The sequence below is a fragment of the Sorex fumeus genome, unplaced genomic scaffold, assembly GCF_029834395.1.
Source record: "Sorex fumeus unplaced genomic scaffold, SorFum_2.1 ptg000111l, whole genome shotgun sequence".
In the NCBI taxonomy this organism is placed as follows: domain Eukaryota; kingdom Metazoa; phylum Chordata; class Mammalia; order Eulipotyphla; family Soricidae; genus Sorex; species Sorex fumeus.
The window spans coordinates 8,146,472-8,164,991 of record NW_026606168.1 but is presented as its reverse complement, the minus strand read 5'-3'; the positions used below and the strand labels follow the sequence as shown (position 1 = coordinate 8,164,991).

At 36.9% G+C, this 18,520-nt stretch overlaps 1 protein-coding gene across 2 annotated transcripts in view; it reads right to left on the bottom strand.

Annotated features, from left to right (window-relative positions):
- Window positions 1–18,520, bottom strand: part of FGF7 (fibroblast growth factor 7) — a 62,930-nt gene that overhangs the window by 13,926 nt on the left and 30,484 nt on the right. The gene's annotated exons all lie outside the window — the stretch shown is intronic.

Genomic DNA, 18,520 nt, shown 5'->3' with positions numbered 1-18,520 from the left:
TCAACCTTTACTCAATCCCTGGCATCACATATGGTCCACTGACCACTGCCAGGAGTAATTCCTGAATTCAGAGCCAAGAGCAACCCCTGAACATTTTCGGGTATGGCCACAAAACAAAAATAAACAAATTATAAAATAAAATATGGTGATCAGGGATCATAGAGATAGTATAGAGTAGTTATGATTTATGATTTGCATGCAGCTGAGCTTAGTTCTGTTACCACTCTTCACCAGGTATGACCCTATAGAGACCGCCAAGCACCACCAGAGTGGCCCTGAAAATCTCAATAATTGCATCTTTGGAGATTCACATTTAACCACCAGCAAGACTGTTAAGGATCACCAGGAGGGGCCCTCTGAGCCTCTACTACACTGCTTAGGAGGCCTCTCCCTGGGTAATCATGTTAGTATTTTTAATTTTTTCCTATTAAGCCTTCACTCAGTTTTCTTAATGCTCCCAGTCAAGGCATCATGAGACATATTCTCACACATGCTACCCTGCTACTTCTTCTTTTAGAATCTTCAGTCACACCCTAGAGTTTAGTCATTTTTTGTGCTTTGATAGTTCTCTGGTCTTCAAAAGAAGGGAAGAACCAGAATGCCCCAGTTTGATTCTGATTGTTATATAGGGCTTAAATTTTACTATCAGAAATTATATTAAGACTTGTATTAAAGCATAGTTGTTATTTCTATTGTTATTTCTATCTAATATCTTTTTGCTGGTGATTCCGCTGGGACCATCAAACTTATTCATTGTACTGAGGATATGAGAATTCTTTGATGTGGATAAAATTGCTTATTACCATTTAAAATTATTTCTCAATTTGAGATGCTTCTTAAGACTTCCTATAGTTATGAACTATGGAAAAATTATGGCTATGTATTTTAATCATAACTTTTTTCAATTACATTATTATACTGTACACTTTTAAAGGTATATCTTCATTGTGACCAAGAAATTAGTAATTAATAATAGCATATTAAAAAGTGACACTAAAATTTGTAAATTAGGTCCTCTACTACTTTTAGCAAAACCAAGTTATATAAATAGTTTATTAAATGCTCAGTAATACCTAATAACTTAATATGTAAGTCACTGTTTTGGCCTTGAAAAGAAAGCTTACTTTCTTTACTATTTGTACTAGAAGGGAAATAAAATTTGTTTTATTTAAAGTCAAATGATTTGTGACCAAAATACAAAGACAGTCTACAGAATTGGAAAGGATATTCACCAAATACACATCCAACAAGGGGTTGATATCAAGGATATACAAGGTGCTGGTTGAACTCCACAAGAAGAAAATACCCAACCCCATCAAAAAATGGGGCAATGAAATGAACAGAAACTTTCTCAAAGAAGAAATCCGAATGGCTAAAAGGCACATGAGAAAATGCTCTACATCACTAATCATCAGGGAGATGCAGATCAAAACAACAATGAGATATCATCTCACACTGCAGAGTCTGGCCCACGTCCAAAAGAACAAAAGCAACCGGTGCTGGCGGGGATGTGGCGAGAAAGGGACCCTCCTTCACTACTGGTGGGAATGCCGACTGGTTCAACCCTTTTGGAAAACAGTATGAACGATTCTCAAAAAATTAGAAATTGAGCTCCCATTTGACCCAGCAATACCACTCCTGGGAATATATCCCAGAGAGGCAAAAATGTATATTTGAAGTGACATCTGCACTTGTTTGTTCATTGCAGCACTCTTTACAATAGCCAGAATCTGGAGAAAACCTGAGTGCCTGAGAACAGATGACTGGTTAAAGAAACTTTGGTACATTTACACAATGGAGTACTATATAGCTGTTAGAGAAGATGAAGTCATGAAATTTACATACAAGTGGTACTACATGGAAAGTATCATGTTAAGCGAAATGAGTCAGAAACAGAGGGATAGACACAGAAAGATTGCATTCATCTGGGGAACATAAAGTAACAAAATAGGAGACTAACAACCAAGAATGGCCGAGACTAGTACCAGGAAGTTTGCTTCATGACTTGGAGACCAGCCACACATGCTAGGGGAAAAGGGAACTCAAATAGAGAAGGGAGCATCAAATAAAGGGTGTTGGGAGGATCCTCCCAGGATGGGAGAAGCGTGCTGAAAGTAGACTATAGACCAAACATGATTGCCACTCAATGCCTCTCTTGTAAACCACAGAACCCAAAAGGAGAGAGAGAGAGAACAAAAGGGAATGCCCTGCCACAGAGGCATGGTGGGATGGGGTGTATGGGGGTGGGAGGGATACTGGGACCCGTGGTGGTGGAAAATGGGCACTGGTGGAGGGATGGGTATTTGATCATTTTCTAACTGAAACCCAAGCACAAAAATTTGTAAGTCTATAACTGTACCTCATGGTATTTCACTAATAAAAAAGAAAATAAAAGTCAAATGATTTGTTAGTCAGAGGCTTTAGAATGAACTAATGCAGTGCTTACAGATAACTCATAATTTATGAAAATTGAATATAAAATACTCTGATAATTAATTTCAAAGTCCCCACACCCTTCAATAGAAATATAATTACATTTTATTTTAAGAGTATCCGTAAAAAAAGAAAAAATAGCAATATTGTGTGCAGTACACAGTGAAATGAATGCTTGTATGTCTACTAGTAGGGAAATTGTTCTTTAATGCATATGTTTGTTTTGTTTGGCTGTCATGAATAGTGATGCAATTAACATAGGAGTGCACTATATCGTTTATTGGGGGTGGGGAGAGGGGCAGTGCTCAGGGCTTATTTCTAATTCTGTAGTAAAGATTACTTCTGGTGTTGCTAGGGGACTATATGTGGTGCTGGAATAAAACCCAGGAAGTGTCTTAGCTGCTGTGTTCTCTCTCTCCAGCCCAGCATGTATGCTTCAAAGCAGAGTAACGGCTCTCATATCAAGCGTTGTAGAAAGATTGCTTTTAAGAAGGTTAATGACTCATGTACTATCTTAAGATTGTTCAGTTTTATATTTATGTTTAAAATGGTTTATAAGTCATTTTCTTATAAACAGTTTATACATGGGCCTTTTACCATGAAGATTTATGAAAATAGCATAAGATATGCTCACTTGAGAACATGTAGGGAAAAATAAATAAATAAAATATCCAAAAAAGTTGGAATAAAAGCTAAGGAATACCTTTTAAAAAAAAAGAACATGTGGAGGTTGGAGAGACAGCACAGTGGGTAGGGCATTTGCCTTGCACACAGCTGACCTGGATTCGATTCCCAGCATCCCATGTGTTCCTCTGAGCACTGCCAGGAGTAATTCCTGAGCACATGAGCCAGGAGTAACCCCTATGCATTGCTGGGTGTGACCCAAAAAGCAAAAAAAGCAAAAAATAAAAAAAAAGAATATGTAGCTGTCAATATTTTATTTCAGGGTGTCAACTTAAAACATAAACAAATGACCTTCAGAAATATATGCTTATTATTAAAATTTAACTTTCCTGAAAGTTATAGTGAAACAAACAGAAAACACCAAATCAGTATAAATACGTCTGCTCTGACAGATAAGCACAGTGACTTCCTAGCGTGGTCAACAAATTTCTTCTGGGGGTTTAGCATTGAATTAGTACCATTCTGTGGACATATGCTGTACCCAAGCTGACTTTGCTGACTAGGAAAATGCTTCTGTGTTTGAGTTTGGAAAGGAGTAAGTTCACTTTCCCCATATATCTTTATTCTTTCACTTGAACTTTACAGGGAAGGGGTGACACAAAGGACTTTGTGGAGGTAGTAACTTCCAAACAGGGTCCTCATTTTCCCATGAATCCAGAAACCCACCACTGGAAGATAATATAATTGATAGATAATGTTGGTAATGCTAGTCTATGGATTACTTTACAAGAAACTGTAGGATGACAGCTTTCAGACAGATCTTTCGCAGGCACTGAAAAAAAATATGACAACTAATGAAGCCAATAAGAAATGATAATAGGTAAATTATTACCAAAACTCAGAAATTATAATTTCCATCAAGACATCATGAAATGCAAAATAGTTTCAGTGTTCACAAAACTGCACATATGGAATATAACTAAAGTATTCTGCAAGACAGTCTCTTCCATGCCATTATCACCATTAAGCAATGCATTATAACAGTTTTTACAATCCTGTGTTTATTCTAGCAACATTTAAGTGACTTGCCAGGTTAAATAAAAAGAACTGGGTCAGGTCCGGAGAGACATTACAGGAGCTAAGATATTAACCTTGCCCATGATCCAGAGATGCACAAAAGAACCTCCAAATCGAGCAGCTCGCTGCAGAGATTTCCCAGACCCTAATTATCTAAAATTTTAGAATTCCAGAAGCACATGGCCTCTCTCACGGCTGCGCAACATCTTGTGCTATTCGTAATAAGCAATACAAAAGAGAATATGGGGGAGATTTTCTGCCATAGGGATGGGGGAGGGGGATACTGGGGATCTTGGTGGTGGAAGATATGCACTGGTAAAGGGTTGGGTGATCAATCATTATATGACTGAAACTCAAAGAGTAAAGCTTTGTAACTGTATCTCATGGTGCTTAAATAATAATAATTTTTAAAAACATATTTGCTTTGCATGCAGCTGATCTACATTGTCCCCTGAGCACTGTCAGGACTGACCTCTAGGAGAGACAGGAGTAGCCCCTGAGCACTGCTGGGTGTGACCCAGCCCCATCCAAAATAATCATATCCTTCATTCAGGGATTAACTTTTTTTTAATTGAAGTTACATAGCACTGTAATATTACACAATTTTTAATAGATATCATTAAGATCACCAGGTATATATACTATATTATTATTCAGCAATATAATTTTTAAAAACTAGAATATTATAACATCTTTAGAAAGTATATCAGCTTTAACCAGATAGATAGTACAGCGGTAAGGGTACTGGCCTTGCATGCAACCTACCCAATTTCACTGCCCAGCACCCTATATGTTCCCTTGAACTCACCATGAGTGATCCTTGAGCACAGAGTCAGTAGTAGGCCCTGAACAACAGTGGGTGTGGCCCCCAACCCAGAAAAATAGAGAAGTAGATCAGTTTGTGGTGCAGTGATGACAATTTTTGTGTGTGATAATTTGAGTTACAAAAACCCCTTTTAGCACATTCTGATCTATACCAAAATGAGAAGCAAAATATTTGGTTGTGTAACAAATAGGAAGATAGCAGTGTCATGTTACTGAAGAATGCCATAGGAACGTTGTTGCACTGACTGTACAGAACTAAATTTCTCAACCAGTTTACTAAACTCCTTCTCATTTTTTGCCTTTCTGCAACTCAGGAAAGTCTGAATTTCTCCATTGGGCCAGGAAAACAAGCAATGTTCCTCTAGTCAGACAGAGGAAATACCCATTGTTTGTGATTCTAAACTTTTATTTAGAAGAACTTTTTGTTCTTGGTGAACACTTAAAGTGCTAATTTTATTGTGCTTCAATAATGGCTCCAAAATCATCAGAATAGTATATAGCTACTAAAACCTCAGAATGTGTAAGAAAAACATTAGAATTTTGAGGAACCTCCCAAGTGGTGCTAAGAACCTCTGAGGGCACTTGTGGATATACATTGCAATGTGAGAGCTCAAGGATGAGTAATGTGTAATATAAAGTTTCTCTTCCTATCACCTAGAAAAAGTCTTCTGTTTTTCTAGCTTCCCCAAAGTATCTTCAGTAGTAAACCAGGAGATTGGATTCATTACAGGGGATTAGAGATAGGTTCAAAATACAATTATAGGTTACTCCCCAAAGCACTATACAGATTTAATGTGGTCCCAGTCAGGATACCCATGACATTTTTAAAGAAATAGACAAAACACTCCTGAAATTCATATGGAACAATAAACAATAGCTAAAGCAATCCTTGGGAAAAAGAAGATGGATGGCATCACCTTCCTCAACTTCAAACTGTACTACAAAGCAGTAGTAATTAAAACAGCATGGTCACTGTCACTCTCACTGTCCTCCCGTTGTTCATCGATTTGCTCGAGCGGACCCAGTAACATTGTAAGACATGTTACTGTGTTTGGCATATCAAATATGCCACGGGTAGCTTGCCAGGCTTTGTCGTGGTATTGGGCTAGAAATAGACATGCAGACCAATGGAACAGAGTTGAATATTCTGTCACAGACTTTCAAATATATGATATGATCACTAAATCCTTGAAAAAGGAGCAAGAAATGTGAAGTGGAACTAGGAAAGCCTCTTCAACAAGTGGTACTGGGAAAACTGGATAGTTAGCTACCTGCAAAAAAAAAAAAATGAACTCTGACCTCTATCGCCAGGCACAAAAGTCAGATCAAAGTGGATTAAAGACCTAAATATCAGACATGAATCCATACGGTACATGGAGGAAAATGTAGGCAGAACCCTCCATGACATTGAAGCTACAAGCATCTTTAAGGATGAAATACCATTGACCAAGCAAGTGGAAAAAAATATAAACAAATTGTGACTACATCAAACTAAGAAGTTCCTGTACCTCAAAAGAAACAGTGACCAGCATACATAGAGATCCCATGGGATGGGAAAGAATATTTACCCAATACCCATCTGATAAGGGACTAATATCCAGGATATACAAGACACTAGTAGAATTGTACAAGGAAAAAAACCTCCAACCCTATCAAAAGTGGGAAGAAGAAATGAACAGAAGCTTCCCCAAAAGAGAAATACAAATGGCCAAAAGGCACATAAAAAATGCTCTACATCCCTAATCATCAGGGAGATGCAAATCAAAACAACAATGAGATATCATCTTACACCACAGAGACTGACACACATTCAACAGAACAAAAGCAACAAGTGCTGGCATGGATGTGGGGGTAAAAGGGACGCTCTTTCACTGTTGGTGGGAATGCTGACTGGTCCAGCCTTTCTGGAAAACAATGGACAGTCCTTCATAACTAGAAATTGAGTTTCCATATGACCCGCAATACCACACAATACAACAGAGTATGGGAGAAATTATCTGCCATGGAGGCAGGGGGAGGGTTAGGAAGGGGGGGGTGGTATACTGGGGAGACTGGTGGTGGAGAATGTGCACTGGTGGAGGTATGGGTGTTTGATCATTCCATGATTGAAACTCAAACATGAAAGCTTTTTAACTGTATCTCACGGTGATTCAATAATAAAAAATAAAAAAATACAATTATGCCTTGGAGTGATAACACTTAAACATAAATTCATAAAAGTATCCTTTTAAGAGCAGAATTTTGTTGGGCTGTACGGGAATGAGCACAAAGGCCCAAGAATGAAACTGAAGGGGGAAACATAAAAGAAAGAAGTTAGAGAAACTTTCATTAGCATTTTCCTTACAGCTAACTCTAGGAATCAAGATGGCTTATGTCTTCAGCTAATTCAGAGACTCACCAGTTTCAAGTCCAAATCACAGTTCTTCTTCATCCCTTTACTTAAATCTTAATAACTCCTGTGACTTTCTGGTGCAAGAATAATCTTTCCTCTAGCCCCCTTTTTTTGGTGTTTAAATATTTTTCTACCAGATAGTATGTCTAAATACTGTGCTTCCAAATTCATCCTGGAGTGTAAGAGTGTAATCTGCATTGAAAGATCAAATATGATCTAAAGCCATTTTGACTGTTTTCTATCTTGGGAAACTTTTGGACTTTGCTGACAGTCTTTTCAGTAAGTCCTGACATGTAGTAGTTATATTTTTCACAGAAATAAGAGAGGAAAACAAAAGAATAAAATTTCTGAGTTTACAGATTTTAAATATTTAAAAACAAGTCCCACACACCCCAAGGTCTTATCAAGCTAGTATGTTTGCTTATAAACTTATAGCTTCTTAACTGCTTTAACCCTCTGACTTTATCTTTACTCTTTATTTATGAAGGTAGGCTATCACATTATTCTTCTGCTCCACACTTTCTGCAATGCAATCCATTAGCAACCAAGACAAAAGAAAATCCTTGTTACACTTAGCATTCAAAGACCTCCCACCTACTTAAAAGTTTCTTCCATTATCAAACCGATTTATTCATTGTCTTCCTACAAAATAACAGGCTTGTGTCCACCAGTTTCCATAAGAATCATTATTCCAGTATCCCCCCTCCCCCTCGTCCAAGCATTGCCTCATGAATTCACTGTGTGGAATCATGTGATGAACTCTTAAAAGTCTTCCTTAGAAAACGACTCACCAGGGATGAGATGAGGCTTGTGAATCATATTTTAACAGCCGCTACATTCAAGTGAGTCTTCTTTTAAAGCCAAATAAAGTAATTTCTCCATAGTATTTCACAAGTTTTATTTTTTGTTTTGTTTTGTTTTGTTTTGCGAAGGGGACAGCGGGTGGTCAAAGCCAGTGGTGTTCAGGGCTCACTCCTGGAGGGCTAGGCTCACCATATGGGATCCCAGGGATTCAAACCAAGTCAATCACAAAAAAAGGCAAAAGATCTATCTGCTCTACTATCACTCTGGCTTAAGCCATAACTTGTCATCATACCCTTCACTTTAAGAAATACTGCAATAAATAAAAAGTATTGCTATAAATGACAAATATAGGTGGCTATAGAATAAGTGTCTACTTCTACCATTATTCATAATTTGCCTATTTTTCCCATTTAAGTTGTAAGATATTTGAAGAAACTATCTTATGCTTCTTTGATTTCCTCATTATTGAAATAGGAGTTTGTACTTGGCAGGACCTCATTTAATGCTGAAGTAAACACTCCATCATTCCAGGATTAAAGATTTCATGTTAAAGAAATTTCTCAAAGGGCTGAGTTCAAACTTTGTGTGCAGGAGGTTCGTGTTAGCTCTTTGTTGCTGGATTGGCCCCTGAGCATCACCAAGAATGGTTCCCAAGCACTGGGCCAGGAATAGCCCCCATGAACAACTGGGTGTAGCACAGAAAAACCAATCTTAAATTTTAAATAAAGAATGAACAAATATCATACTCATATTAAACATCTGAAGAACTAGAGTGAAAAAATTGATTAATTAGAACTCTGTTGAATTTCCTTCTAATTTTCATTTATGATCATTTTATTATGTAATGACATCACTGTCACTGTCACTGTCCTCCCGTTGTTCATCAATTTGCTCGAGCGGGCCCAGTAATGTCTCCATTGTGACAACTGTTACTGTGTTTGGCATATCGAATACGTTATGGGTAGCTTGCCAGGCTTTGCCATGTGGGCGAGATACTCTTGGTAGCTTGCCAGGCTCTCTGAGAGGGGCGGAGGAATCGAACTTGGGTTAGCCATGTTGGCCGCTAGCAAGGCAAACGCCCTACCTGCTGTGCTATCGCTCCAGCCCATGTAATGACATAAAAAAGCACAAATGACCATGTTTAAATCAAATATTTCATCTCAGATTATATTTCATGATGCCAACTCAAAATGTGATACCTACTCACATCTTTAGTTTTCTAAACAGTTATTAGTTTTTATTTCTTTGTTTTAGCTAAGTCTTGAATCGTTCATGATTTTAACATGCAACTCTTACATATGTTTTGTTTGCTATGTACTATGCCACATCTATCTTTTTGTGCATTCTAGTTCTAGTATTACCTGAGCTGACTAACAAAGTCTCTGTTCTTCCTACCCATATTATTATTATTTTATACATATTGAATAGAATCCATTTTAATGTTCATTTAAGCAAACAGTATTTCTGGTGATAGTTGAAATTACTTTTGCCTATGTCATGTGCCTCTTATATCATTCATCTATTACCATTCCATGATATGTCCATTGTGCCCTGTCACTGTCACTGTCCTCCCGTTGTTCATCGATTTGCTTGAGCAGGCCCAGTAATGTCTCCATTGTGAGACTTGTTGTTACTATGTTTGGCATGTCAAATACACCACGGGTAGCTTGCCAGGCTTTGTCGTGCGGGCAAGATACTCTCGGTAGCTTGCCGGGCTCTCCAAGAGGGGCAGAGGAATCGAACCTGGGCTGACTGTGCCCTATACTTTTTACTAATGCTTAGCAAAGAACATGGCATCTGTATTCCAGATGTAAATATACCATAATGTTTACAGAGAACAGTTATAATATGTACTGTTTTGTGTTTTACTTCCTTCTTGATGATGCCCATTGCTTTACTGGTCTTTTGATTACAACTTCATGAGAAGATAATATTATTAGAGAAACAGACACTGTAATTTCTTAGAATGTGTGTGTGTGTGTGTGTGTGTGTGTGTGTGTGTGTGTGTACAACCGGGGGGGGGGGAGGAGATTTTTATCCAGAGCCCTTTATTAAAGAAAATACAATTTAAATTTTATTATGAAATTTGCAACATTCAAGCAGCTGCCAATTCTGTTTAGCTATACATGCCATTATTAGTTTATTTTACCAATTTAAAGATTTTAGTATAACTGCAACTTGGAATCTTTATCTTTTCACTGTGGACCAGCTTGGGTTACTTTAATAATTCCTTACTGTTCCACATTTTAATTTCAAAATATTCAAACTAAAGGCTTGGGAACAGCTACAAATCATGCCCTGCATGCAGCAGACCTGGGTTAAATCCTAGCACCATATGCTCCTCTGAGATCATCACCAGGTGTAGCACTAGAGATCCCCAAACACTGCCAGTGTGTCCCCAGGAATCCCAGATCCACAGGCCAAAACAGCACCACATCCTTGGGCTCTTACATTGAACCACTGGTTTCAGTGGCCAAGAGTGGCTGGAATGGCCCCTGCACACCCAAGCACCACTTCGGAGCATCCCAGCCAAGTATTCAAACTTATTTGAATATTTTATTCAAATATTGTTTTAATTTTGGTTATTTTTCATATAAACAGTGATTTTTGGCATGAATGATAAGCTGGAAGTAGGCGTGGGACAGGTATTTTGAACATAGAACATCAGAGGAAATGTTTTCAGAATTCCTGGAATTTTTATAACTATATATATTCCATGGAGATTTCCCATCTGTGGAAAGTTATTTCCTTCCTAATCCATCCCTCTCAGGGGTTATCCCTTATGATAGTCAATGATATTTGTAAGGGCATTCACTATACAACAAGAATTTAGGGGCAGAAAATGCTTGCAACCAATTGAAAACCAGGTAAAGTATTTTTTACACATTGCACCTTCTCAGTTACAGGGATTTTGTCCTAGGGTCCTAATGGTTGTGTTTTGAAACATTGTTTGGTCAACCAGATTGAATAATTTTGAAGGTCAGAACAAATATACATCTACATGATTGTTTCCTCAAAGAACTTTCGTAAATAGGTAGAATAATTTTCCGCTTATAGGAACTCTCTAGTCTTTCCTATAATTTTCTAGTCTTTCCTATAATTCATTACAGTAATTCACTTCTTATAATTTGTTATAGGAACTCCTAGTCTTTCCTATAATTTTCCCCTTGTAGGAACTCTCTAGTTTTTTCTTGTCTCACTGCTACATTGCTACAAAGCATATGTGCTATTTCTGCAACAGATAGCACATATGCTTCATAGCACCGTAGAAGTGAGACAAGGAAAACCAGGCAGAAGGAATTACTGAGAAAGGTAGAGGAACGTAAAATGCTCTGGCATGTGGTGTGTACTTCACTGGGCTTGAAGCATGTATAAAGACTGTGAGGAGAATAAAAGAAAGACTAGGTGGGCCAGTATAGGACCAACTTATGTCACTAGTTGAATTTAAGTTTTTATCCTGTTAGGAATGAGGAGTCAGTGAAAGTTTTAGAAAGATGCTTCTATGAAATGCTTCTATAATCCTTAAGAGGCAAGACTATGAAAGAGATGATAGCACCGATCTAGGAAAGGGATAATAAAGTCTTGCACTAAGCCTTAGAGTCTAAGGTGGGGGTTGGAAGCTAAATACTTGCTTCTTCAGATTTCCTCGAGCGGGCCCAGTAACGTCTCCATTGGAGACTTTGTTGTTACTGTGTCTGGCATATCGAATACTCTCGGTAGCTTGCCGGGCTCTCCGAGAGGGGCGGAGGAATCGAACTCGGGTCGGCCATGTTGGCCGCTTGTAAGGCGAACGCCCTACCCGCTGTGCTATCGCTCCAGCCCTAGATTGTTTAAATAAATGATTAATAAAGATCCACAGTCCTGTTTTGAATGATTTAAAGCACAGCCTCTCAAAAGTCTGCAAAATAATGTTGAAACTTACAGAACCTGATGCTGCTCTATCCACCATGCCACATTTTTAATATGGCAAAATTAAATGTATGTGTCTAATTTATGACCTATGTAAAGAAAAGGTTATTATATATTTTGAATTTTTGAGAGGTTTTTGTTTTGTTTTTTGGAGGAGGCTTCCCAAACGTGGTACTCAAGAGGTCTGGGGGCCACTCCTGGCAAGTCTCAGTCAACCTAGCAGGAAGTTTAGTGAGAAAGCCCATGGGCACAGCCCTGTAGTGCTGGGATTATCCTACTCAAGGATCCATGCAGTACCAGGGATTGAACAGGGTCAGCTATATACAAGGCATGTGCCTTATCCCCTGTGCTATTTATCCAACTCTAAATATTTTTAATCAATCTCAGGTTTATCATTTACTCTTTCAAAATATGTCTTCTTCCTTGTACATCCCAAGATGATTACTTGTCTAAGCTACCTTTATATTATGATGACTCATTTCTATTTCAAAGCTGTGTTTTACAGAAAATGAAACAAATGAAAGAATAGAAGGAAGGCAGAACATAATCTTTATCATTAAATCTGTGAGCAAAGGAAAGTTACCTTCTCTCCTCCTGGAAAGAGGCAGTTAGATGCTTTCCAGTTCTGTGCCAGTAACTTTGGATTCTACGCACAGAATTAGGAGACACAAGTTGGAATAGAATGATGAAGGAGTCATAAGTTATATTTGTCGGTGCTAGAAAAGAGAACTGTGGGCTGGGTTAAAGATATTTTTGGACACAGTCCAGTGTGATCTGAATCTCTAGTCAGTGTGTAGAAGAAAGGATTGCAGAACAATCCCATATTAAGAAACCTCATCTGACAACATATAAAATCAGTGAACAATTAAAATAGGGCTTAGTATTCACTTGCAAATTATTTGGAAAGGGTTTTCATCAAGATATTTTCCAATATCAAGATTCTTTAAAGTGCATTCATATGTGATTAAGGTACAAAAAAAAAAATAATCAACTTTCAAATTCTTGCTTATTCACATAAATCAGGAATACCCTAAGAGCCCATTATAAATTGTGACTTTCAAGTATTTAATTAGAAATTTAATAAACTCAATAATGGGCGTAATAAAATTCAACGTAAACTTTCTTTGATATCGCCCATGTTTTAGTTTTGTATCAGTTTTTTCCTAGTCCAGGAGGCAGTTCAACAGTCTGAGAGCTTGCTGGAGGCTTGGGTTCCATCCTTGATACTGTTGGTCCATTACTCACCTCCAGGAATGACGCCTGAGCACAGAGCACAGACTGTGTGCATGACCTCCAAAGAAGCCAAAAATGTCCTCAAAAATATAAGGCTTCTTCCCTTTTGAGAATATAAGCATCATAACTATACTTTCTAGATACCTAGCACACAAATTATTTTAGTGTGTCTGCAAGGATCAACCTCTGATCACTAAGTTAAACAGGAGCACATGATTCTTTCAGAGTCAAGACATCTAACAAAGTGGGGGGAAATGCCAAACTGTGAAATACACATTTCCCTCACAACAGTTGAAACTTGTACTAAAGTATATTATGATATCAAATAAAGCCACTTATTTATATAATGACCAAGGAACAGTAACCAAAGTAAATCAGTTAAATTTTTCCTGTGTGCCTGCCCTGTGTTTGCCATTGTAAATTAATACATGACACACATGCACACACACACACAGTTGATTTTCATCTCTGAGAAATGATTTTTTGGAGGGGTATAAATAAACAAAAAACTACAGGTATCCTGCAAAACAGGAAAGACTAAATAGTAAAGTAGTAAAAGAAAAGATCAATGTCACTAATCCAGCCAGGGAGGAGTTTGAAGACAGAATAGCCATTAAAAGGTCTATGAAGGGGCTGGAGCAATAGCACAGTGGGTAGGGCATTTGCCTTGCACGTGGCTGGCCCGGGTTTGATACTCAGCATCCCGTATGGTCCCCTGAGCACCGCCAGGAGTAATTCCTAAGTGCAGAACTGGGAGTAACCACTGTACATTGCCTGCTCAAAATAAGCAATAGTTGAGTAAGGAGAAACAATTCGTAGGAAATAGAGTAAGAAAATGGCAGAGGGTGGGCAGAGAGCGAGGGCAGGGGTTAAGGTGCTTGCCTAGCATGGTTCAATCTCCAGAACTTCAATATAGAAATAGAAACACCCCTCCTCTCCAGCACCACCAGGAGTGATCCCCGAGTATGGAGCCAGTAAGCCCCGAGTATCACTGAATATGGACCCTTCAAAGAAAAAAAAAGAAAAATGGCAGGGTGGGTAAAGGCTTGAACTGACTCCATACACTGCACCCTACCTTTGCTAGCTACATGATCCTCTCCATCAAAGGGGAATTTGATGTCATGGAAGTTGGCTTGAACAAACAATATTCCTTAAAATAATAATAATAATTAAACACAAAATCAAATTATGAAAAAATACACAAGATTTTTTAAAAAATCAAACAGCTTATTTTTTGGTACTTATTTTACATACAACAACCACTCAAGTTTGGCCTCAAGCAGATAAAATGCATTGCCAAGACCTAGAAACTGCAGATTTTGCCAGAGGGATTTCATAATTGCTTAATTGTTAATATACATGACTGGTATCAAGAGTTCTCCTGTTTTTCAGAATATAATGAATACAATGTGTGTGGATTAAAATATTTGTTTTATTACTTGGCTGTTGCTAGAACATTTTTGACATTCACTAATACTCCCACCTCGAATATTTGGTGATGATTGTTGGGACCATGAAGAAATGTCAAAATTGTAAGAATGAAAGAATTCTGATATTAGAGATTAGAATTTTAAATAACTTAGGTAGATGAATTCCAGATTTTGCAATTCATTCAGAGATTATATGTGGACACCAAAATATGCCCCAGATGCCCACATTATATTTCACTCCACAAAACAACAAATATCAAAATCAAGCTTTTCTATATACATGACTCTATGAGAGCCTCAGCATATTGCTACCTGCATGTGGATTTATGATTTTATATGATATGAATAGCATTGTGTAATAATTCATTTTATCTATTTTAGGAGCATTGGGTATTTTGGGCATTGTGAAGGGTGTTGGAAAATGAAAAATGGTGGACACAGAACTTTCAGATTAGTTGCTATCAGGAAAAGGAAACCATTTTTCTTTCTCTCTTGATGATTCAAAGCTTGCCTCTTCCTTGCTGGTTGGTGTAATTTGACTCCATGTGCAGGTTGCCACAGCACTAATAAAGTCATGAAATCTGTTTTGATGGATACAAAATAGCCAAGGGAGGAAGGTGATAGCTTTGGAAATTTCATCTCACGGCAATGGATGTACTGGTAAATATTTGACAAGTGACTTTCCAGAAGGAAAAAAGAGGTTCTGTTTTATAGCACTTGCCAGTTTCCATGGTGTAAATGCTCCCACCACGTCCAAATTCATACCCTTATCAAGTCACTCACATGGTTTATTAAGACATGAACATGAAGTTGGAAAAAAATGCACACGACTGACTCTCAAGAGCTAGGGTGAGTCAGCTCCAGAGTTCCATTGCTTTTAAGTTTCGGGCACAATCCAGGCTGCCACCTAGTCTAGTCTTGGCCCTAAAAATGTTTTAAGGTTATCTTTCAAAAACATAAAACAGTTATATCCAGCACTGCTTAAATATTGGTTATAATAGGTTTAAACTATATAAATTTACATAAGAGCAAAATTTACAGAACATTAGAATAAATATAAAAGAAAGAATTTTAAGATATATAAATAGAGATATATATAATATATACATATCCAATGAAAAAGGACAAGTATTAAACACAATGCTTAAATGCAATTTATTTATTAGCCACTTTTCTAGCTCACAAAAAGAAATGAAAATAGCACTAACAGAAAGTAGACATATACTGGGATATAGCTTGGCACTGGAGAGAGAACTTGTCTCTCATGTATGAGGTCCTGGGTTGGATCTCAGCATCACTGATCAAAAAAAAAAGAGTATGTATATAGATGAGGCAATTTAGAAAATACATGGAATATATTTACTAATCAAAAACTTTTTAGAAGCTTTGAAAAATGTGTGTTGAACAGTTGTGCTATTACTCCAGAGAATTTCTTTTTCAACTTTTTTTTTCATTGTTTGGGGGTCTACAACCAGCTGTGCTCATGGTTTACTCTAGACTCTGCACTCAGGAGTAACCCCGGGAGGAGCTCAGGGAGACATATGGAGTGCCAGGGATCAAACCCAGGTTGGCTGCATGCAAGAGAAAAGCCTGACATGCTGTACTATTTCTCCACCCCTTACTCCAAAGAATTTCTAAGGCAAATAACCTACTGAGAGCCTGCCCACCATAGCTGACATAATCAAACGGGTACAAATCTATCTTCCACTAGTCAGTACAGTTTGTACTTGCCATCAATTACAATGATACAAGATGCAGATATGTACATATACAGTCTCTTTTCTGGGCAAAGAATTGAAGCAGTTGGAAACTTCCCAGGAAACCTTATTGAGTCAGGTAGAAGATATTTTTGTCATCAGTGGTAACTTTTATTAAATAACCTACTAAAAAAGAAATTGCTTATTAAAAAGAGTAGAAGTTTGGGAAACTTGGTCTTTATAAATATAGACAAAACACTTGTGCAAGAAAATAAAACATAATTTTTCTACAAGGTTAATGTTTTCCTGTAAATTTTAGAATAAATTTCCAAAAGATAAGATTGTAGAGTCTTCAAAAGAAACCACAACTGTAACTAATCCTATTGCTTTTATAAAACTTTATAATAAATTTGATTTTGAGATTTGTTGTCTGATTTATTACATTTTTCACTTCATATGAGAATCAAAAGATACAGGAACATAAAGTTCGCTCTGATTTCTATAAAGATAAGAACTTGGTGATAGCAAAAAAGCAATTTCTAATCACTGCATTCTTAAGACATTTCTTCTAGCGAGCATTATCTTTAAGTGAATGAAATGTGTTGAATCTTAATTAGGGAAAGAAAGAACAGGAAAATTTTAGCTGAAAAATAATCCAAATAAAAACTAAAATCTCAAGATGATAATGAATTCAAAAAACATAATAACTAAGCTGAATGTGCATGATTGTGAGTTTAGTTGATGTTTAAAGATGACTCAAGGCCACGTGATAACATGTGATTTGTGACTTTAATTGGGGGGGTTCTTTTTCCCCAGTGAATCAAGAGTTTATGTTGTTAGTTATGGTATCTGGACTTATTATTTTATCAAACTGAAACTCTAACTACTTTTCACTAAATTTTTATATAATATTTGTATATTTTATTATATTTGATCTACCCAACAGCACTTTTGCCATGAACTAAATATTGTGATTAAGTGATATCAATTGAGAAAGACTATCTAGTCAAATAAAAATAACCTCAGTAACAGATTTAATACAGCTGATACTAACACTAGCAAAAATTTATTGTTTTTTAACTATTATAAACCTTTTTGAAAATTATATCATTTAATTTAAAATTCTTGGGTTTCATTAAAATGGTGCATTCATAAAGTTTTTGAATTTGTTATATAATAAATAACTCTGCAGCATTCATTCCTCTTTTCTAAATGCTAAATTATTCATATGTTATAATTTACTGACCTTGGTACCTGAGGACCCCTGCAAAGATTCTAAAGCAGGTTACACTCATTTTATAAATTTACTACCAAGCCTACACACTATGATCTACAAATTATTTTAAAACTAACACAAATGCTACATTTATGTTTTACCAAATATCAAGTCCTTTGGACTTGTTTGCTAGTATAAATGACATCACAGTTTTTTTTAGTTCCACACAGTCATTTAAGTAAAATGCAAGTCCTCACCTTGTACTTTATTCTATTTAACACCATGATATTAGTAGTAAAAACTGCATTGACCTTCATTGGTCATCAATTCTGTGATCTTGGGCATGGATACTAACATTTGTACGGCTGAGTTTCCTTCTTTGTTATATAAGGATAATTCTATCCATTTTTATTTAATTAGATTTATATTCAATACCTCTAGCCCTGTAGCAAATACATTGTGGTAACAGTTCCCAGTTCTTTCCCAATCTTACCTTTCATGAACAAAGTTAGACTGTTCAAAGGAAAAAAAAAGAAATACTGCAGAGAAAATAACAATGAACAGAAAAACAGCAATTGTGTTTAACCAAAGTAAAGTAATACAAAGTCTAGACATTTTTTATATTTACTTGACATCATTAGTATATTAATAAGTTCCTAGTTTAATAGAGTGCTTCTACGGAGATGTCCTTATACTTCGCTACTCGGTACAGTTGTTCCTACGCAGTGCCCAGGACTTCTTCCCTGTGCACTTTCCAGAACACTCTGAGTGATATAGTAAAAATTGAAAGACTCATATTTCTGGTTTCCAAAGAGAAAACAAAAGAATAAAACTGTGGCTCAGTAATACTCAACTCTGAGGGCCAGCGTGGCGATACAGC